Source organism: Pinus tabuliformis, chromosome 5_2, assembly GCF_031772625.1.
Source record: "Pinus tabuliformis cultivar Carrire ecotype Pingquan chromosome 5_2, CPIR1, whole genome shotgun sequence".
In the NCBI taxonomy this organism is placed as follows: Eukaryota; Viridiplantae; Streptophyta; class Pinopsida; order Pinales; family Pinaceae; genus Pinus; species Pinus tabuliformis.
Genome location: NC_142306.1, coordinates 776,045,312 through 776,069,885, shown reverse-complemented (window position 1 = coordinate 776,069,885; position 24,574 = coordinate 776,045,312).

Sequence of the window (24,574 nt, the reverse complement as noted above, 5' to 3'; positions counted from 1 at the left end):
ATGCACATACTAGGCACAATGTATTCCATAGGCATTACTATTTCGACCCCATAGACTAATCTGAATGGTGTTTTCCCTATCAACCTCTTACAGGTTGTTGTATAGGCCCATAGCACCACAAGTACATGCACATCCCAATCATTCCACTGCATGTTATAGATCTTTGTCAGTGCGTTCTCCAATTTTTTTTTAAAATATTCGACTGTCCCATTTTTCTACGGGTGATATTGTGTACTCTTCTAATGGTAGACTTGGAATTCCTTTGTCAATGCGTTAATCGTTTCATTCAGAAAGTGCGTACCCCTGTCACTCATAAAAAATTTTGGGCATCCAAAACTTTTTAAGACATGTTCAAACAAGAATATTGCTTCCATAACCCCTGTGCAATCTCTTACCAGCAATGCTTCTGCCCATCTGGTTAAATATTTCATTCGAGAGATAATGTAGTGCGCACCTGTTTTCTTTCCAGGTGGTTGAATTGGTCTGATAAAATCAATTTCCCACTTCTTAAATCCCTGTAAAGATACCTGAGGATGTAGTGTTATCTCATCCCTTTGTGATGGTTTGTCAGTCCTTTGACATGCATCACACGCCTTACAGTATGATTTGGAGTCCTTGTGCAATGTGGGCCACCATAAACCCGTGCACAAAATCTTTTGCGTGGTTTCTTTTCCTGCATAATGGCCTCCCACAGTGCTTCCATGAGCCTCAGCAAGGATACTATCACACTCAAATTTTTGCACATATCTCCCCATTATTTCATCTGCACCCATTTTGTACGTCCCGCAATGACTGAAAAATCAGCTGCATGTACTACTAATTATTTCTTCTTCTAACTTGTATATCCTTCATGTGTCATCCCTGTAGTTAAGAAGTGAATAATATAAGAAAAATGATTATCAGCGATATGTACCGAAAAGAGTTGCGCATCGGGCAACCCTTCCTCCAAATTATTGGTTTCTTCGCCAGTTTCAATTCACAATAGATGGTCAGGTCCAACATTCAACCTGCCTGGCTTCAAAATTACTTCGAAATCGTACTCCTAAGATAATAACAACCATCTGCAAATATTTCCCCCCAACACAGGCTTGTTGACCAAGTATTTTAAGGCAGAATGATCTATATACATCTTGAAATTCCCTCCCAACAGATAATGTTTGAATTTTTGCAGCGCGTAGACCATGGCCAACCGTTCACGCTCTATTGTTGAATAATTTTTCTTAGCCTTGGATGAATTCCTACTTGCTAAGGCTATGGAGTGGTCTAGTTCTCCTTTGCTTGCCTGTGTGAGTATTGCACCCAACGCAATGTAAGAAGCATCCACATGTACATGAAACTCTTTTTTCCAATAGGGAAATACCAATAATGGTGCAGTTACCATATTTTCTTTCAACACATCTAAGATGCGCAAACATTATTCATCCCAACAGAATGTTGCATCATTCTTTAGCAGTTTTTCCATGGGCGCGGTAATTTGAGCATAAGCTTTGATGAATTTTCTATATTATCCCATGTGTCCTAGCGTCGCACGTAGCTGCTTGATGTTCCTAGGGGCCTCCAAGTTCACGATCACCACAATCTTTGTAGGGTCCACCATCAGTCCTTGCTTACACATAACATCACCCAACAAGATCCTAAAAGGAACACAGAATACACATCTTTTTTAAATTCAACGCTGTCTGGTATCTTCAACTTGTATCCAACATAAGGCGCAGACATGCCACATGGCGCTTCACCAAGCCAAACACCATTCAGTCATCAAAGTACACTTCTAGGAACTTATGAATGAATTCTTTGAACATCACTATGACTACGCGGGAAAATATTGTAGGTGCATTCTTCAATCCAAATGGCATAACAATGTACTGAAAGCAACCCCACTCTATCACGAAGGTGGTTTTGCTTCTATCCTCTGGGGCAATCCTAATCTGATGATACCCCAAAAACTCATCAGTAAAGGAGTAGGCCTCCTGTCCTCCAACATTTTCTAACACTTCATCTGTAAATGACGTTAGAAATGGATCGTGGACGCATGCGTCACTAAGCTTTCACAGATCTACACAAATACTTATTTCACCCTTTTGTTTCTTTGCTTGGACTACCATTGGGCTCACCCAATCAGACTCTTCAACAAGTTCTATAATGCCTACCTCCAATATTTTATCCAACTCTTGGTGAATCTTCTCCTTATACTTAGGATTAGGGTGATAAGGCCTCTCTTTAACAGGCTTCGCATCCATCTTCAATGTGATCTTCATAATGTCCAAATCGCCTAGTATGCCCCTTAAATCCAAAAACTTAGTGGGGAAGAGATCCTGGTATTCATGAACTAATTCGACAACTTTGTCTCCTGTAGCATCATCCCAATAATCTATGATCTTTGCGAAGTTTGGTTCTTCTTTAGTACCAATCTTTACTTGTCTTGTTTTCAAAGGTGCAGAGATGTTTGGGTTCTCTACTTGCGGGCCTTCAACTTCACGATGCCCTTCTGTCTCCGGAATATTGATATTCCATGGGTATTCTTCCTCCTCTTCAACGGTCACATTATAGCATTCCAATGCATGGCGCAGCTGGGTGCTCCAATCTGGTTGGGTCCATTCCATAGGTTCCTTTGGTGTTCTAAATATAGCTACTTTAATCTCTTGAAGTGCTTCATCGATGCTTGCAAATCCATTTTCGAAGTTGAAATTCAATAAGAAACCTTCCTTCAATACATCCCATTCCACAGTGCCGTGTCAGAGCTCTGTTTCGAGGTACCAGTTCATGGGGATTCTATCCAAGGTATGAAAAAATATATGTACCCATTCTGGTTGTGGTTCCATCCCCCATGCCTTATTCCACTTTGCTAGGAGATCGCGTGGATCATCCCTTCGATTGTAATTCTTAGTAATTCTAGTATTATCATGCCCAAATTGTAGCTTCATCATTCTCCTGTAATCTCGCCATCCAACAAAACTATCCTTATGCATACGCCACCATCGTGTGGGCATAACGTGCAGTGCCAATCCAATTCTTGAAAGCGATGGTCCTTAGGGACTTCACTCTCAAATTCATCTAAAAATATATCTATGTCAGTCAAACCATCATAATAAGGTAACTTTCTTACCTCCGACGAAACATAGTGCAGTGACTTTGTCATCATATTGCATTGCAATGTAGACAATTCATGTAAGTGGTTTTGCAAATGTTCTAATTCCTCATCTGAATCAGAAGCGTTGGAACTCTCCCGATCCCATGCAATCTGTCCATCTGTCGTTGTATTGATCCAATCTTGATCTCACACTGTTATCTTGTAGATTTGATCCATATCGTCGTCACTTTCGAGATAATCGCGAACTAGTTCAGTATAGGGCGCCCCTTCTGCGAGATCCAGTGGTACTATAACCCTAAGCGACTTTATTTCAAACGACATTGTCCTCTTCTTCATATTAATGACCCCATTCATATCAATATCCCAGTTGATTTCCAGGAGCGCGGGGTATGGATTACTGTCATCAACAATTTCTATAACTTCAAAGTCCGCTACTACACTCACACCATCAATATCAACCATTACTCCATATAAGCATCCCATGGGGATGATTTTCTGTTGACTCACCATCCTGAGTTGAATCAAAGACCACTACAACATAGGCCTCCCCATCCTTTCCCATGTCTATTTCCGTAGGACATTTGCATTAGACCCCAAATCCAAAATGACTTGGTCCATCTCATACTCACCTATCTGCGCTGTTAACCGCATCTCTCGTCCTGTTTGCGCCTTATGCTTACCGATTCTTCTAACCGCGCGTTGATCCAAAGGAGTATTTTCCTTATTGGTGCACTTGTCTATTAGGTCCTACAATCCTTCCATAGCCTTCCTGTCACATATTAACTTTATTCAGGTCTCCAAAAAAGTAGTGAGTACAGAAGGATCAACCTCTCGTGTCACACTAGTTTCTTGCGTCTTGTCCTGGCTTCCTGAGGTAGAGGCCTCAGAAAAGATATTCTTGGCTTCCATGAATGTTTCCTTAGCATGATTAAGATCAAATCTGACTTCTTTCTCTAGAGGTTTACAAACCCATCCATCATCTTTAGGCTTCTTACCCTTATCTACGTCAGTCGTCATACCGCTTCTTAGTACAATATTAATGCTTTGATCCTCCTCACAGGGCTCATCCCTCATCATTTGTAATTTTTGCGTACGCTGTTGAGGCTATGTTTTCTTCTCTTGCATCTTAACAATTAACACCAAAGATTATTCTATGTAATGGTCAAGCTAGCTGCAGTATTGAAACCAAGGGTGTGTAGGATTTTGGAAATCTCGCGCAAAGTGCCCCGGCTGTCCACAGTTGTAGAAAATAATTTGAACAAAACCTCTACCAGGTCCTCCTCCTCACCCTCATCCTTGGCCCTAAAAATTCCCATGCGCTCCTCCAACACTCTGATCTAGAGACCAAGTTTCCACTTACATATGGTAAGCAGGTGTTCTTTCCCTCACCAGCTCATAGCTTTGACAGTGGCGCTGATCGTGGCCCACAGATTTATAGAAATTATAGAACAACTGCTGAGGCATCTGAACAAACTTATAAAGCAAGTAGCAGTTATCCATCGCATGTTGCCCAGTGACTTGACAAATGGTGCACCATAGCGCAGATCCCGTACTTGGCTTGGCTAGGGCTTCTGGTTTCAGGGGGGTTGGCCCTCCCCCTATAAGATAGTTTTTATATACTGGACAATGATCTTTATCATGTCCGTGGCCCTTGCACTTGAAGCACCAAACCTCTTCACACACTTCTAGCTTAGTTCCATTTTCTTTCTTCAAAATCTGTAACTCCAAGTGTAGGCTTGCTAATTGCGAGTGGATCTGATGTACCCCTAGGTTTGTGTCCTAAATAGGTGATGCGTTCATCCACATTGTGATCTCTAAGGCTTCTGCCTACATTACTATCTTCTGCTATGACAGAGAAATTCTTAAATGGGGCAAAAGTGACGCAATGAACCAGTCGTGATGCTAGCTATCTGAGATTGGCATGTTAACCTATCTGATCTAGTACTTCAACCTCTAATAAAAGTCCCAAGGTGTCTACTCAACCTTCATCATGATCTCTTTAAATTCAATTACCGACTGCACCTCGGATTTAGGCTTACTAAATTCTTTGTTCAAAGTTGTCTGAATTTCCGCTAGCGATGCATGAGGATTGTCAGCACAATACTTAATGTACCAAGTTAGCGCATGATCCTAGAAGGTGGTAACCATCTGCGCCTTCTTTATATTATCATCGGTGATTTGCTGTGATATTTATACAACATTCGCAACAAACCAAAACTACTCTGGATCTTCACATCTTATGCCCTTGAAGATCGACATCTTCATTGCATTCACCATGTTGAATGATGGTGGTGGAGGTGGAGGTGTGGGTGAATGTGTATGTGGTGGGGGTGGAGTGGATGGAGAATGTGTTCTACGAATACCCTCAGTTATTAGCTAAACAAAACTTCACGGTGTAGTCTGTACCACCCCTTTGTTGTCACTTGAAGGAGGTCCAATCAATGGGCTATACTCTGGTCCTGATTCTTCACGTTTTCTAAAGAACCTTCCACTTTGTGTAGCTTTGAACATCAAGGTAATGGAATTACCCACTTTTCACATAATGTCATTTTAATCCAAGCACTTAGTGACCTTAAATAATTACCTCGCGATCCTTTGAAGAATCTTCGCTCCACTTCGCTATAGATGATTGAGGTTTCAACTTCAAATTCCATAACAGATCCTCCCAGAATTTGATCAAGCAAATGATTTATAGCATGCGTGATCTTATTTTCAGAGGCCTCTAGTCATTGCACCAATTCTGGAGTCCACACTATAGGACTATTGAGCTTCCACCTTCCTTGACTATCTTTATCTAACCACTCATATAGTTGAATTTGGAAAGTACAGAAGAAGATTTCATGTACCTCTATATACAGATATCTATTCAACCAATCCTCCTTTGATAGGCACATATTACTATTTTCTTGAGTTGCAAACTCGTGAATCTTCTGATTTAACCACTTTTCAATTTATTTCTTAGTTGGATTCCAATGATGTGACACCACACATCTCTTTAAGCAGATCCTGGTCCAGGCAACAGAACCATTTGTTGGCTTAGGGGGTCCTAATCTAGGTTTAGAGTTAGTTTTTCTAACCAACAAAACCCTACACTATTGGCCCTTTTGGAAACAACCTGCATAGCGTAGGCTACAGTCTCACCCGAAGCAATATTAGGGGATGCAAGAACCAAGTTTCTGCATCCAGAGACTAGTGTGATGTCTTCCAGCGCCTTACAGATGCCTCTGTGCAGATCGATAGTCTTCTAGGGCTAGTTCCTGTAGCTAATTTAAAGCGGCCTTCGGACCTTCGCGAAGGTCCATGATCAGTTCTTGTGGACCTTAAACAATCGATTTACCTACTTTCGCACATCAACAAGTAACCCTAGATCAGAATTCGTGTAGATCTACTAAATTCATTAGAACACATAAGAGAAATGGCCAGTAATTTCATGGAAGTGGCTAAGCATTCATTTCATACACTATTAATACAAATTCAGTAAATCCGTGTAGAATTCAATCATTATTTTACAAAAATATCATTAATCGACAGCATATAACGTAAACAGATATAGTAGACATACTTAGTAATTCTTTGAAAGACTGTCTTTATTAATCTTCAAGTCACTGATTATAGACTCTCCTACCCACACACAAAATTATAGGGGTTTGCGCACTCAACTGCGAAATTTACCCAGGCCTCCTGCGCACTCAGCTGCAGGAGCCTTCCCTTCTCTACCTAAGCACAGGAAGCAGAGCCTTCTGGCACTATCTCTTGCCAAAGACAACAAAACTTTTAATGTACCTGATTCTCTATCCAAAACTTACTTCTTAGACTCGCTAATACTCAACTATTTATAGCTTCCCTAATACAATACCATGGGCCCCGGCTCATGGGTGAGTCTTCAAAACCAACCAAAAACAAGGGGCTAAGACCCCTTTGACTCTATCTATATGCATGCTCCGCGTTCATATTTTGTGTATAATTTACATCTTTTACAAAATTCTTTACAAAAATGACTAAGTTTAATTCAATTCTACCCTAGGGACCCCATCCCAATAGACAAATGCTATGGAAGCCCTGTAATGGCTTGGGTTGAGTTACTAGTCCTGAAAGCCTTGGTTGGACAAACTCTAGAAGCCCTGTAACAACTTGTGTTGAGTTACTAGTCCTGGAAGCCATGGTTGGACAAACGCTTTGTCAACCCAAAAAAATATGTGGGTTGAGTTACCAGTCCTGGAAGCCTTGGCTTGAATAAACACTTTGGAGCCCTAGCAGGCTTGGGTAGAGACCAATCTGATGATGGTTCTGTGATTTTTGATCGTGAGGTGGAATCACTGTTTGATGGGTTGAGGTGGATGGCTTCTCGAAGCCTTAGATGGTTTTGGATTGATGTGTTCTATGATATGCTACATTCATGCTTTGAATATGGCATGGGTGTGAATGGATGGTGATATATTTGGCTTAGCCATTCTACTCGGGTGGAACGTGGTAGTCCCATACCAGGTTGGATTTTGCAACATTAATATGAGGTTATTTATCCTTGTTATCTCATGAGTATTATACTCATTTATATGTGGATTCTATGGCTGTTATCCTTGGTATTTTTTTTGTTATTATGTTGGTTATGAATATGTATTATGATAGTGGCTATTTATGGATCCCATCATGCTTTTACTTGTATGTGAATGAACAATTTATCTATGGATTAATGGATGAAAGAACAACTAAAGTGATAAGGAAACAATGCCTCATAGCGAATCCCAGATATGTATGAGACCCCTATGTTTAGATCTGTCATTTACCCCTGTAGATTGCATTGATGCCAAGCGTTTTAAAGAATGTCACTCTCGGTTGGGGATGGTCAGGCCTAGCCCTGGGTTCATTTTTGGTTTATTAGTCTTGTCATCATGTGTTTAATGGATTCCAGAAGTTAAAACAAGTTCTGGGTAGTGGCTAGACTTTGGCACATGTCTACTGGAAATAGTCCCTGGACACAGGCAGGCAAGCTTGTGGTAGCATCTAAATCTCTCTAGACAATGGAATGCCCATAGCATGGGAGCTTCCAAAGGTTTAATAACTTAAAGACTCAGTCGAACTCGGGGCTAGTTAGAAGAAAGGTTGGGATGGTTCCTATGAGTTCTATTGCTAGTGTTGAAGGTCTGTATTGTGTGTTTCTGTTAGTTCCACTTCCTCGACGTGACTTAGGAGGTCGAATCATATCATAGTACCCTCTCATCACATGTTTAACCTAGTTGGCCAATTACTCGGGTAGATGTGGGAGGAAGGTGTTACACTTCTTATTAATGGCCAAGAGTTAAAACAATATTTTCAATTATGATCTCAAGTTTTCCCCTACCCTATTTACATAGTTTTTCTTTCTTTCTTGTTTGTTTGTTGGTCTTGTTTTGTTTTTGTTTGTGTAAACGAGTGTCGTATGTGAACGTGTTTTTTAGATTCTTTTCATGTGGCTGAATTGAAAAGAGTCTTGTGACACTACAACATTTGGCTAACTTTCATTCTCCTTCTTTGTTTTGGGTCGCATATTTTGGTCGATGAAATTCTGACAAAAAATACGATCCGTTTGTAAGGAGTTTTTTGGTCAAACCATGATCCTTGTGTCTATTCTGGAAACCTTATGCCACACTTGGTTCTTATGTTTTGGTGTTTTAACGCTTATTCAATAAGTAGATGAGTAAAAGAGGAAAAATATAAATGAGCAAACCTAAATCAAATGTGTCTATATGCTTCTCTGAAGGAATAACCTCTCATGATGTCAATAAGTCAGGATTCCTCTTCTACCCACAAAATGAATAAGTGTCAATGCATAGTCCTCTTAAATATATAAATAAAGGTGAAAGAAGATAAAGGCTTCCTTCATATAGAGGTGAAGAAAGCAACTCCACTAGGGTATTGTCTAGGCTCATTGGCAGCAGAGCAACGTTTGTGTTCCTATAGTGACTCTGTCAGGGTACTGTTTAGGTTTGCTGGTAGTGGAGCAACACCAGAGATGAAAAACTATACTCTAAAAATATAAATCTTGCAAACCAAACTACCCTTTCCAATTCAAAACATTGTGATATTGGTGAATCTTATGCTTGTATTCAACTGAGAAAGGCACAAAGGGGACCATGTTTATTCATAGGGTAAGTGGGGAAGTGTACGATGAATCAATACTCCCTAAAGAACTGAGACCTTGCACAAAATAGTTGACATAGACAGAGAAGTTGTATTTCCACCAGTGTGTCACAAAATGTTGTCGCTATTACAACACCCTCCAAATTTTGGCTTGCACCAAATTTCAGAGCCTACCTTGGTCTTGTATTTTTTCGTTGCAAACATTGAAGTCCATTCTATGTGTTTTTTAAGTGTTTTGGCCCCTTTTGCAAGAAAGGAAAAATGTTGTATTTTCACATGTAAGATGTTGTATAATGTGTATAAGGTTATTTTGGTGGTTTCAAGGGGTTATCTTTGTGTGAATGAGTTAATCTAACCATGTAAGCATCCATCACACTCATTCCCAATCTTTTAAGCATTGTCACACAAGTGTCGTCACAGTCATTGCAAAGTGTATCTTTGGTGTCGCACTTGTCGTAAGTCATCACAAAGTTGTCGCACTGAGGGAAATGTTTGGTTCATGCGTCACATATGATATATTTTATTGTGTAGTCAAGTGTTCTAAGTGTGTGGTAACAGTCAAGTCATGTCACTGATCACATCAGTTCAATGCCCCTGTACTTAACCAATTTTCAAAAATTTCCCACCATCATAGCCTCATTCGGCCTTCCACAACTACACATTATGTAGTTTTAACCCTCAAAATGTCACCTTCTCCTTGATACTATGCAATACATAGTCCCCCTCCCCCCCAGTACTACTCATTGCTCAGTTTTAGTGATCAAGCTTGGACCTTGGCCCCTAGAATTGTGCAATCCAACCCCCCAGCCTAGCCTCAACTATGTATTGCACAATCTCTAAGCTCAATCTCATACCTTGAGATCTCAACCTGTGCAATTTCATATTTATCCAAACTCCTTTGCCTCCCAAAACTACACAATGGGATGAAGCACTACCCATTCCTCAGCCTGTCACACTAACCTCCTAGACTACATAATTTCCTTCCTTAGTCTAGCCTGGACTATGGATTGTGTAGCATGCAACCTCAAGCTTCACCCCTGAGCTCCTGAGTTTCACAATTACATAGTCATTGAGCCTCTCTCCTAGCCTAGTACCGATTCTAGCTCAGTCAGCGGATCAACATGTACCATCTTATATTAGGTGTTTTATCAGACTGATGGCGTCTCGTAATGAGTGAATTGTAGATGCCTGCAATCTATCATACCATGACAAGATGATGAAGAAGGAGATGGAGAAGGGAAACATCTCGAAAGAGACTTGTGTAGTCAATTATGCAAGTTGATCAATCAAGAGAAGACAAAAGGGACACTAGTTTACAACTAAAGCTCAAGACTTGATATCATTGAAGACTCCTTACCTCTAAGCCATAACGAGGTGGATAAAAGAGCATCCTCAAGAAGACATGTAGCAAGACACAAAGATGTGGCTTGACATTTCCATGTCATCAAGAAGTCCATGTTAGTAGTGTCATGTCATGTCATGTCATGAGTTGTCATATGCCACATCATTATTGTAGATTATGTAATTATCTATTCGAAATGTATTGTAAAGTGGAAGTCTAAAGGACACATTCAAAATGTGAAGATTCATGTAAAGGTGAAAAGTCATAGGAAGGATCACCTCATTGGTTATAGATAGACCCTAATTGTATGGGCAAAGGACTTTTCACCTTGGCTCCTCCTGCAAAGCATTAGAGAGACAAGCTAGTTCTTTTGGGGAGCAAGGAGTGGCTCCAATGCTCCACTATTCGAGCTAGTGGTTTTCATTGTATACATGTGTCTTAGAACTTTTACTTAATATAAGAAGCCCCATGGTAAACACATTTGTAAGACTATTCTGTGGATGTTTGAAATCATGTTTTCTTTCATCTGTGCTAAAGTAGTTGATCTATTTCGATTATTTTCATATTTATCATATTGAGAATGTGTTGTAATGGTTACTATTATTGTGACGTCCCTGTGGACTATTTCGCTGGATATTAGATAGATCTCTCTTGTTGATTGGTTCTATTGACTTTCGCATCTTTGTGGACTATTCCGCTGGATGTTAGAGAGATCCTTCCTGGTTACAGGTGTCTCTACTAGGGTGGTACTATTACCTATCTCTTAGAGGCTCACTTTCTTTTCTCCCTCCACAGTAGAAGAACCATGACACACTTATAACCAAACACTCACCACACACATTCACTTGATTTTCGAAGGCACCTTTGCATTCCTCTCTCTTGCTAACAATTAGAGCCAAGGAAAATATTTAAGAAATCGACAACTAGTCCATATTCCAGATGGGGATCATATCCCAAATGATGTGACGTCTAATTGGGACCATAAATCGGGGATACCCCTTGAATGTTGGTGGGTTGAGCACTATCAACAAGTAGAGGAGGTGGACCTATGGATTCCCTCTGATATATTGACTACATGAAGTAGTTGGTGGGTAGAGGAGGATGGTCCTCTCAAGTCCATGTTTCAGGTGAAAAATTAGTTTAATCCCTTAAGCACTCATCCTTAAGCTCTAAAATTTGGCTCGAGGGTGAGTATTGCACATTAGAGAAATTTTGAGGTCCAAAATGGGCCTCCTAAGGAGTATTATAAAATAATAGTGGAAAATTTAATAATATTAAATTATCTCATCAAGTTTTGGAGGGAAGAAAGAAAAAACTACTTTTTCAACCCATATTTTCAACTTATCTCCCTATGATTTTACTTAAATTTCGATTGGGAGCACTCATTGGATGCATAATTTATTTTTTCATACAAGGAGTTCCTATGTTGCATACTTTAAATGGACCCTACTACATGACAAATGTGAAATACATGAAAAAACATGATTGCAATCACATTTTTCATGTATTTCACATTTTTTGTGTAATAGAGTCAATCGAAAGTATGCAACATGAGTACTCCTTGGATGCAAAATTAAATTTCACATCCGACGTGTGATCTCACTCAAAATTTGAGTAAAATCATCAAAAGGTAAGTTAAAATATGAGTTGAAAAAGTACTTTTTTTTATTGTTTTCCCTGTTTACTCCAGAAATGGTGAATCATTCCCCTTGGTTGATATCATCATATTGAATCCTATTGGTTCTTATAAAGTTGATTTTTGTTGTATAGTTTTCTTTTAGGTCCATTTTAGACCTCAAAATTTCTCTAATGAAAGGCTTGGCTACAATGTGTGTAAGGTTGGGTCGAGAGTCGAAGTCCTCATCTTAGTCGCTAAGCACATTTTACCATATAAGTGTATACTCAAGCCTATGTATATTGAATGCTATGCATATGTTTGATGTTTTGGCTTAATGCATGTAATGGTATTGAATTAATGTTTTGTTTATGCATGTGATTTAATATGGAATGTGTTTTCCTACTTGGCTGAGGAATGTTGATTTCATGTAATATTTTTGGGTAATTGCATGGATTCTTGTATGCATTCATGATCTCATTTTATGTTTATTATTAGCCCAAGGGAATAGTAGATATCTGAACTATTATGAGATATTTTTATGCTTATTATTAGTTTAAGAGACCTATAGATTTTTGAGTTGTTATGAGCTCACAATTTGTTCAGTGAAAATGAATGGATTGATCTCTATATTATTTGTTATGAAGCTAAAAAGAACTAGTTATTAAGCCTCATTTTAACATTACTAAGTTTGGGAAGGATAACTTTATAGATATATATATATATATATATATATATATATATATATATATATATATATATATATATATATGTATATATATATATATATATATATATACACACACACACACACACACACACACACACACACATATATATATATATATATGTATGTATATGTATATATATATCTATATGTATATATATGTATATATATGTATATATATATATATATATATATATATATATGTATATATATACATATACATATATATATATATATATACATATACATATATATATATATATATATATATATATATATATATATATATATATATATATATATATATAGATATATGCAGAATGGACTGGGTTGGGCCCTGTTGAAAGATCAGGAGGGATATAACTATGAAGCTTCATAATACATATATATGCGTGGCTGTGTCGGGACAAACCTTAAAGAATTAAATACCCAACCCTTGAATCATAATAGGCCATATATATAATAGAATCACCATGACTGAGCACTAAGGGTGGGAAAAAGCCCCAAACATACAAATACACACATATGACATGGGCTGGAAGTTTAGAGCCAAGAGGAACAAGGAGACTCAAGCTCTAAGCCTCATACAACCAGGTGTCATGACCAAACTCTAGGATGTATCGACAACAAATGGGAGGAAAAACTATCAAGCGATGGGAAATTTGTCATCTAGGAAGAATTGCACTAGAGAATTGGAGCGGAGGCTGACTCAGAACTCTTTAGGATTTAAACATCAGGACGACGTGTTATTTTGGGGACCTCCCATTTGATCTCAGAAAATGGGTTGGTGTATACACTTCCCACCATTGGATGGACCTCAGAGGTTTCAAATGGAGGTCGGGGCATAACTTCTAGGATTTTTCCCAACATTAGATGTAACCCAACAGAGGACTCATATAATTTCTATAATATGAAAATTAAACTTTTCCTTGCATTGGAGAACTAGTGGGACTCATGACCTATGTGGCACATGACGTGGCCACAATGCGATGTGGAAAACTGGGAGAAAGACATGTGTGAGTAAAATGTGGGGTTTTTGTGGGGCCAAGTGGCTTGCAAATGGGTGACACATGGCTCTCTCAGAGGGGAGTGACATGGAGAGTGACATCACCCTAGATATAAAATTTGTTGATGTCACCTTGGCATTTCATCCCTAGCGGTTTCTAGTGGTGTGTGGTGCAACTCCATCGGGATTTATCCCTAGGGTGATGTGGTCATGGTGGAGTCCACAGACACAACGGTTAGGGGAAGTCACGTAACATGTTACAGAAGGTGTTCACAAGGGGGTAAACCACATGTGATTGGATGAAAGTGCCCTTCGATAAATTTTGACATGGTGGCATGATGTGTATTTCCACATAATCATAGCCATTCTTCTTCGACGTTTTTGATGGGGGACTATGAAGGAACCTGCTGATATTTTGTCCCTGGGGTGATATTACAAGAGGGGGGTGGAACACAATGTTTGGAAGGTATGGAAGGGGGTTTCACACTTATAGCACATTATATAAATATATATGTGTGAGCTATGAAAAAAGGATCATGACCTAGCATGAGTGGGTTGGTAGATGACTTGGGTAGCCTTGTGCACACCATGTGGGGACCACGTAGGTGTCAAGTGGCAGGTTAGGTGAGATTTGATAGACTATAATTTGATTGGCCATATATTTTGATCTAGGACGAGCCAAATTTTATGTCATTGGAAGGGTCTCGATGAGATGAACACAATGGTATCATCCCTTTTATGGTTTGAGAAAGTAGGAAAAAATTAAAAAACATTAGATCCCATTTCCATAATGGGACATTGGATGTCAAGTCATCAAAGTAACTACTTCCTTCTACCCTTAGTAAGGGGCTAGGAATAGTAGGCATATGTTGATGTGACATATGGTTTTGTAACTAACCCCGTTAAGATTGCAGATAGCATGATTGCTAGCCTTGGAAAAGAGGTTAAACTTATGGAGTACTACCGGCCTTAACAAGAAGGCTTACCTTTGGAATTGATAATGTTGGTTAAAATTTTAAAGGGGTTGCAATTATTGAAATTTTACAGTGGTGGTCTTGGTAAGGAGGTTGACTATAATTATTGCTTGCAAAAGATAGATTTTAAACCTGTGTAAGCATGCTTATAAATGAACTGACATGCTCAGGTCCATAGAAATCTTGATTTTGAAAATTATTCTGAGATATATGTATGCCTAATTATATCCTTGATTTTGAGATATGTGACTAATAAATAAATTGAGATGTATGTGTAGTTGCACAATAACATGCTTGGGATCGCATGACAGGGCAACAAATAATGTGTAATTTGCATGGATGATGCTAACAATTAAATGTATGTGGTAGCACATAAAGAGATTAGCACAACAAGAAAAGAGTAGCTAGTAAGAGCTCTCATACATTTGACCCAGAAAGGTATAATGCTGGAATAAAAAAATAATATGGGGAATTCCTTCAAGGTACACTCATAATAATTGAAGGAACTCTTATTGGAGAAATTTGGGGGGTAGTACAAGTTCAAAAGGTTGCGATGAAATATTGAAGAAGGCTTAGACTGAGATTTTATTCATGAACCCTTAGAAACACAAAAGCTCATGGGGATTGAGTTGTTGTGGTTTTTGAATGTTTATGTTTTGTGTTCCTCAATTGATTTTATGATTGATTCGTCATTTTTACTATTGACTTATGCATGACCGTGCTACCTTGTTTATGGTTTTGTATTGTTGTTATGAAATTTTATGATTCTTCATTTTCTTTGTTTTTCCTTCTATGTCTTAAGTCTTGGGAAGCTTGTTGGGCATGTAGGTAAGATAATGGAGCTCTAGGGAATAGCTGAGTGGAATCCCACAAGGAAGTTTGACTCAAATTAAGCTCAATGTATGAATTAAAGGCAATTTAAGGCAAGAAGGAAGAGTATGACAACTAAGTCGGTTGGTTGGGTCCATAAGAATAAATGGACAATGATAGGATGACCATGTGGATGAAAGGAAAGGCCATTGCTGGAAAAATTCTGTTGGGATGATGTCTCTCAAGTTTGCAACCAACAAGAATAAAGTAATTGGATAAAAAAGTCTTTGGCCAAAGTTTATGACCATTGATCCCAATCCCATGCATACCTTGGATGGATACAAAAGGTTCTCTTTACCTTAACTCAATTTACATATGTAAATCTATGATATGCTTATGATCATGATTTACAAAAATTTTTTTATCACGTCTTTCATTGAGTTTCTTATTGAAAAATGTTGAATTGTTGGTTTAAGATGAGATTGTCAAAGCTTTCTATTCAGGATTTGATTTTATGAATATTTAGGATGTATTGTCAATGCTAGTGTGTCATTATATTTCTAGATCAAATTATTATTCAAGCTTATTAATGTTGCCTATCACAAGGGTTTAATATTGAAGCTACTAAGTTTAACAATGCTAAATGGATAGCAAATATTTTTGGATCTACCTTTTGGATATTGAACTTTTTTGGGCTAGCTTTTAGATAGTAAACGTTTTTTAGTAGCAAATTTATGGAATAGGTAAATAAGATTATGGATAGCATAAGTAATATTTTTTAAGGTTTTACTATTAAAGTTTTTTTCAAACTTTTAATGAAAATGTCTATTTCCCACTTTCTTCTCCTTAATTATAATTTTTTTTTTGAAAGTATAATTTTTTTGCTTTGATATATATATATATATATATATATATATATATATATATATATATATATATATATATATATATATATATATATATATATCACGGGGAATTGAAGAAATTGCAAGAGAAAATATGATCGAATTAGAGACATTGAGGTTCTAGAGAATACTCGAGAAACTATTACAAAAAAAGAAGAAGGAAAAACATTTAAATACTAAAAGCAAAAATCAATCTCAATAAGAAGTTGAACTAGGTATGTAAATGTACATATTATAAATGGTATTTAAAATTTAATAGTGTATTGTGTAATTTAATTTCTATTTGATGAACTAATTTAAAAAATATTTTGCAATGTAAACAGATAGATATTTTCGTCATAACATTGATGATGAGATTGAAAATTTTGAAAGACAAGGTGAAGAAGAAAATGAACCAGTCATTGATGATGTTGAAGATGTTGAAATAGATTCAAGTGAAGAAGAAGTTGAACCACCCATAGGAATGTATATATTTGTCATTTATTATTGAAATTATACATATTTACTAGTTTCAATTTCATTCTCTATTTTTTAATCTAGTTATTTAATGTCTATTTATACTCATTTACATTAAATTCTCATATGTACATGGGAAATCAATATTAATGATGAGATGTTAGAAAATGTCGACACTGCCACATATGGAGATAAAAAATCTGACCATGTTATACGATACTATGTTAAGATCATTATTGATAAGTTCTTCAATTATGGAAAAGTGACAGTTCACACTCATTTGAGAGGTCTCTTAACATCAAAGAAATTAAAAGAATATACAACACTATTGGGCATTCAAAAATCAACAAAAGATAAAAAGGTGAAGGAGAATGTGATTCAAAATATAATTAGTTCTCTAAAATCAATTGGAATATAAAGAAAAGTGATCTAGATGCACATAGAGAAATACAAACAACAGTGGTTTCATCAACTACTAAAGAAAATCTATTGATAAAATCTATGGCAAAAGAATTAGGAACCTCATGAAAAACATTGCACAAGCATAAGAAATTTCAATTGAAAATAGATGCAAATGATGAGTGATGAGCCCCAGTATTGCAACAAGAATGTTGCAACTCCCAAGGCTACCAACTTAAATTATCAACCCAGGGTTCTTACAAACTTAAGAGGTGTCATCACTATATGTGCAACATGCAATGTGTCTTTATTTCATTGACCTAATGCAATGTTGTACAAACTTAAGAGGTTGCAACACTTTATGTGTAGTAGATGGTGTACTTCTACCTACGTTGGTGCAAGAAACTATAGTACTCTATGGTTGTAGAAAGAAAAAGCACAACTAATCCTGATTGCAAAAAAGAAAACCTATTTACTTTTGCAGAAATAAAACCTAATTACTTTTGAAGAGAGGAGATCCTAGTGACTTTTGTAGAAAGGAAAGACTATTCTACTTTGAACGAATGTAAATGCTAATCTTGCTTGCAAAAATATTAACCAATTTGTAGAGTGTAGATGTTACATTAAAAAGAAGCCTATTTTATATAATAGAAATAACAATGTTGGAAGTGGAAACCCTAGATTAAGATGCATGAAATAAAACCTAATCATAAAATAATTATTTAATCATTGCATTCAAGATATATTTTTTTTCAATAGAGTTCACAAGGTGTTTCATAAAGTAATCATGAAAATCATCATTATGCTCTTCAAGTCATGAATCTGTCAACTAATCCAAACTACAGAGATGAATTGTAATGGAGAAGACGTAAGGCTTAAGAGGTATTTGGTATTACTAAATCACAGATTCAGAGTGTAGGGGTCATGATTCAATCCTAAGAGATAAAAACCAAGCTTCTAGATAAAATATGGTCAAATTTACACGTGCTTTAGGGTTGCTACAAGAGTGCTACATGACTGCTGCAGGAGTAACAAGATTAGTACAGGGCTGCTACTCCTCAAGATAACCTACCAAATTCCAAAGAAAATTGAATGAAAATAATATGGGATATTTTTTGTTATAAATTAGAATGTCCTAGGACTCCATTCCAAGTGGAATAACTCAAAAATACCCCTGTTAACATGTGCTAAAAAAACAGAAAATTACTACTAAAAAAACAAGAAATTCAAGAATTAGTGAGCTAATTAACCTATCAAATGCCTAACCTAATCAAGTTTAAATGTTATGGGGTGAATTTTTTTACTAACTGGATTTTTTTTGTGACCCAATCCAAGTGTAATCAACTCGAATGATGCTCATTAACACATTATAAAAAAAAAGAAAAAAATTGCTACTATTTTGCTACAGGGGACTTCCAGAAATTCTAGATTTGTGAACTAATAAAACAATCGAACTAGCTCAATGATGAATATGACTTCTCAAATCTGTTCTAAGGATGAATCATTCTTGTGACTCTATAAATAATTTGTAAAACAAGTCACTTCAATCATTTGATCAATATAACCTACGACAAAAGAAACATGAATAGTAAATGCATAAATAAGAGATGCAAGTGAAAAAAACATTCAAAGGAATTAAAGAGATTATCCAAGAGATATATGAGGCTCTTAGAATGGTCAAGCCTAAGAATTCAAAGAGTCCTATGAAGTAAACCAAGACTTAGAAGCTAAAAATGTCACCAAACTTCATTATTTGAATCAATCCAAGTACATCCCTGATAGAAATGAAAGTGGAGCTACTAAATAACAAGTTTTCTCCATAAGAAGACCAATAAATATATGCCTCTAGAGGAAAATTTGAATTGGTACTTATACAAAGTGACGAGGAAGAATTCTCCTTGAAAGGAGGCAACTTTCCCCTCCAAAATCCCTCAAAAAGTGGACCTGGTTCCCAACAATAGGAATCTTCAGTAAATGAGAGGGAACACATTCCTAAATTTTCTCAATTACTGGAGCTCCATAATTTGTCAATAATTTCATGACATTTTGTTCATTTTTTATCCAATATTGGTCCATCCTATAGTAGGGAGCAAGTCCCTATATTACCTCATTCAGAATTTACTCAATATTCTCTCAATATTCTACAAAAATAAATAATATTAGGAGAAAATATGCAATTATCTCTAAACCTTCCTAATGAACATATTAAATATAAAATACGTCTTATAATGCAAAAAGAGAGGTTTAATGTGTTGAAGGATGGTCATATGGGCCTTAATTTGTGTCTAATTTGGAGGCCCACCATATCCCCCTATTGAAAGTGTTGCTCATCCTTTGAGCAACTTAGTGACCTAATTGTGCCTCATTCATGGACTTGGTGGCCTCCTTAACATCCCGAGCTACCTCAAAAGGAGTTTTGCCACTTTTTCTCTTGCTCCATCCTCTTCCTATACCTCTCCAACTTCTTCTTATATAGATCCATCCTTTTCTCCAAGTTCTAATTAGGCTTGTGCTTGTGTCTTAAAAAAAGTCTTCTTGTCTATGTCTAAAAAGTTTGCCCATGATACAAGTTTTCACAACACATATGATAATTGACATCCTTGGTGATTTTGTGGACTCTCTTCAATTGAAGCCACCCCACCATGATTGTCATTGTGATTTTACAAAGTTTGGCAAACCAGTACTCCCAATCTACTATAGGGGTAAAAGTGAAGTTTTATCCATACGGGATAGAGGAAGGAAAACTTCATACCCAACTAAAAAACAATTACATTTCCTTTTCAATCTTGCTTAACTCAAAAGAAACATTCACCTTCAAATTTTTATTCTCAAATGGTTATCATAATTTTGTTACAGGATTCATTGTTGAAGGAATAAGAGGTTTTGCAGGTTTCTTGTCCACAGATGGAAGAGAAAAATGTTTACTGACCCTTCTCTTTAGATGTCCCTCTTCAAATCTAGGGTTTTGGTGAAAAAGTTGCTCAAAATTAGTTTTTTTGCAACTTTCCTATAACACTCTGTCTTCTCTTGTAGAAAATGTGTCCCTTCCTGTAGCAGCTTTGTTTCTCTTGTTGCAACTCACAGAATCTATCATATATTAACTAAAATTTCACCTCATGCCTATTTTTTTCTCTTACCTTTCTATAACATATTCTAGGCCTTGGACACAAGCTAGAAGAGATCAGAGACCTCTTGGAAAACCTCTTTTCATCACTATGGTTTGAGTTATATTTTGATGGTGAATGCCTTCTTTCCTTTTGTTTCCTTCTTCTTCTCTTTTTTTCTTAGATGATTGCCCAATGGCCTCTGGAGTTATCCATTTTTCTATTTGTGTCACAATAAGTCTGATTAGGTCTTTCTTAGGCACTGTTGTTTTAGTGTTTAGCACAATTTGTGCCTCTTCTTCTGCTTCTTCCTTCTTAGGTCTCTATACTACTAGTGTAAACCCTTATTGTTATTAGTGCAACCCCATTATTATATTGTTGTACCCATGTAGTACTCATATTATTATTATTGTGCCCCATAGAAGCCCACTATTGTTATTGTTGTGCCCTTACATTATTATTGTTATGTCAGCTCTGATTATATTATGACCCCTTAGACTCTTATATATAGAAAGGAGGTCTTGTCATTGTATCATCCAAGAATTGTTCATTTGTGTAATGTAAAGGAGGTTTCACCTTTGAAGAGGCTTATTTTTAAGGTGTTGATCTATCTTTTCTATCTTTTTGTGAGCTGGTTTCATAACATTTGGTATAAGAGCTTTGGATTCTAGGGTTTCGTTGCTTCAAACAGGTCATTATGGAATTTTCGCTATAATTTTTTCGCTACAAAGTTTCAGAAGCTAAAAACAAAACCCATTTGATTCGAAATCGTTCTGAACCCCGAGTACGAATTTTAGATCTTGTCTCGCTACATTTTCGGAGATATGATCTGAGGAAGTTAGGGTTTTTGCAAGCTCCATAATTCCATATCAAACAGGTCATCATTGAACTTTTACTATAATTGTGTTTCTACGAAGGTTCAGACTCTGAAATTAAAACCCCATCTAGTTGAAATCTTGATGATGCTTGGTTCCAAATTTCAGATATTTTCACGCTATATTTCAGAGATATGATCTGAGAAAGTTAGGGTTTTTGAAGACTCTCGAATTACATTCTAAGCAGGTGACCTTGGGAATATTGTCATAACTTTCTCTTTGAGCATCAGATTGAAATTTCATAAGAAGTTATAGAAATAGGATAGATTGTAGCTTTCTATGTATCTTTTTCAGATTCAAAGGTCGAAACAGTGACACGTGGCATGCCATACAAGTTTGCTCTACTGAAAAATTATATAATCAGGGCATCGTAGGAGATTAGGCATAACTCTTTCTTGGAGAAACCAATTTTGATTAGACTGGTGGCATTGGAAATAGAACTCAGAGGGCTACCACAAGAAGAAATTTCAGACCTAGGAGATCTACAATTACAGAGATACAACATATTCAATATCGAGCTTCTACAAAGCAAAAAAAAGGTGCGTAGTCTTTTTAAAATTTTGCATAAGTTTGGGTTGAAAAATTAGTCTGAAGTTCAAAGGGAATAGTGAAGAATAATTATCATTAATTGATGCTCCGAAGAAAGAAAATGGGAACACCTAGTAAGCAACTTGAAGGCTCTAGCATCTCTCATGAAGAAGAGGAATAAATGCAACATGATATATCTAAATTACGAGACCAAGTGCAACAAATTTCACTCTCACAAAAAGTAACATAAGCAAAGATGGAATCTAAGATGAATGGAATGGAAGCTAAGATTGATGGTATGAAAAACAACATTGAAGATTGGAAGAAAGACATGGAATATTGGAAGGAAGGTTTGACAAAGTTGCTACAAGAAAGGCTTCCTAATGGCGAAGAGGTAGTAGACACCAATGTACTAAGGCTTTCCTCTAAGCTAGAAAAGGTCCTAGTGAAAAGAAAGATATCAAGGATTGATTTTTTGGTGTTCATCTTCCTTTTATCCAAGGGACCATTGACAAGATTACAAGGATCCTAAGGAAGCATAAGGTGGCTTCAACCTTTCGGCCTTTAAATACCATACGGAGCTCCCTTAGATCTGTAAAAGACCCAGTGGAACCCAAGAATATGAAGCGTGTTTACGTTATCCCATGCTCTTGTGGAACTCCCTACATTGGTGAGACTGGTCACTCAATTAATCAAAGGATTCATAAGCATGCTGCTAACATCAAGTATGGCAGGACCTACTCCTCTGCTTTGGCGGAGCATGTAGATAAATTTAAGCATCACATCTGCATTGAGGAGGCCCAAGTCATTGCTAAGGTTAGTCATTTTCATCATCGTAAATTGAGGGAGGCCCTAGAAATTGAAAAAAGACCCAATAATTTGAATAGAGATGATGGTTGGAATATTAGTAGAAGTTGGGTCCCTGTCTTGTCCTCCTAGTTTGTTTGTTTGTTTTTTTTCATCTATGTAGGTATTGGCATCCTTTTTATAGTATTTGTTGCTGATTTATTCTTCATTATAGTTTGTTTTCTTGATCCTTCATGTTTTTTTTATCGATTTTATCATCATATTCGTTCTTAATTCCTTTTAGTATTTTTGTTATTTGTTTAATGTGCCTAAGCCCCATATTTTATTGTTGACCCCGTTTTATTTATTGATTATTTTTCTTTGGATATATATATATATATATATATATATATATATATATATATTTTCTGTTTTTTATTTATTTATTTTAATTTTAGTTATATATATATATATATATATATATATATATACATATATTTTGAATTGTGTATATTTTGTTTTATTTATTTATTTTTCCATTAATTATTTTTAATTTAATTTATTTTATTTCCATTAGTTATTTATCAAATGATCTTGTCTCAATTAGGGTCTTCACTCGTTTTTATAATCTTTGACTCCCCTCTTTTAAAATTTGACTTTGATTATTTATTTATTTATTTTAAAAAACTAGTTGTTTAATATAGCAATTACTTTTTAATATTTGTTTTTAATAAATTAATAAACTAATATCACGGTTTAAATATTATTTTTCAAGAACTAGCTGTTTAATATAGCCGTTACATATTAATATTTCAATAAATTAATAAACTAATATCATTATTTAAATATTATTTTTCAAGAACTAGTAATAATTGGTTTTAATAAATTAATTTAAATATTATTTTTCAAAAACTAGTCATTTAATATAGCTCTTACCTATTAATATTTTTAATAAATTAATGAAATAATATCATTATTTAAATATTTTTTCAAAAACTAGCCATTTAATATAGCCATTACATATTAATATTTTAATAAATTAATAAACTAATATCATTATTTAAATATTATTTTTCAAGAACTAGTAATATTTGGTTTTAATAAATTAATTTAAATATTATTTTTCAAAAACTAGCCGTTTAATATAGTCGTTACCTATTAATATTTTTAATAAATTAATGAAATAATATCATTATTTTTTTTTTCAAAAACTAGCCGTTTAATATAGCCGTTACTTAATAATATTTGTTTTTAATATATTAATAAATTAATATTATAATTTAAACATTATTGTTCAAATATAGCCGTTACTTGAAATTATGTCTCTACATTGCTCTCTATTTAAGCCTTTGCCATGGTCCGCCTCTTCATCTGGTCTTGATGATGAACCACACTTGTTTGTTCGAAATGCGTCGGCCAAAAAATTCTCTTATGTGATTTCTATCGAAAGACTTTGTTTAATTCATTATGGACCACAGAAGCTTGAATACAGAAAAAACAAAAGAAATGTTAATCATGATTCGAAGAATGAAAACATTGAAGATTTGAAGAAAGACATGGAAGGTTTGAAGGAAGGTTTGACAAAGTTGCTACAAGAAAGGTTTCTTAATGGCGAAAAGATAGTAGAGGAAACTCATAATGAGAACAAAAGAAATATTAATCATGATTTCATTGACTCTAACGTTGGAACAAAGACACACCTCATTCCAAAAAGCGATATGAGGAAGTTTGATGAAAAGGATCTGGTAAATTGGATACTACAGATGGAGCAATATTTTGATCTACATGAGGTGCAACTGTTACAAAAGGTACATATTTCATCTTTATATTTAGGACCAA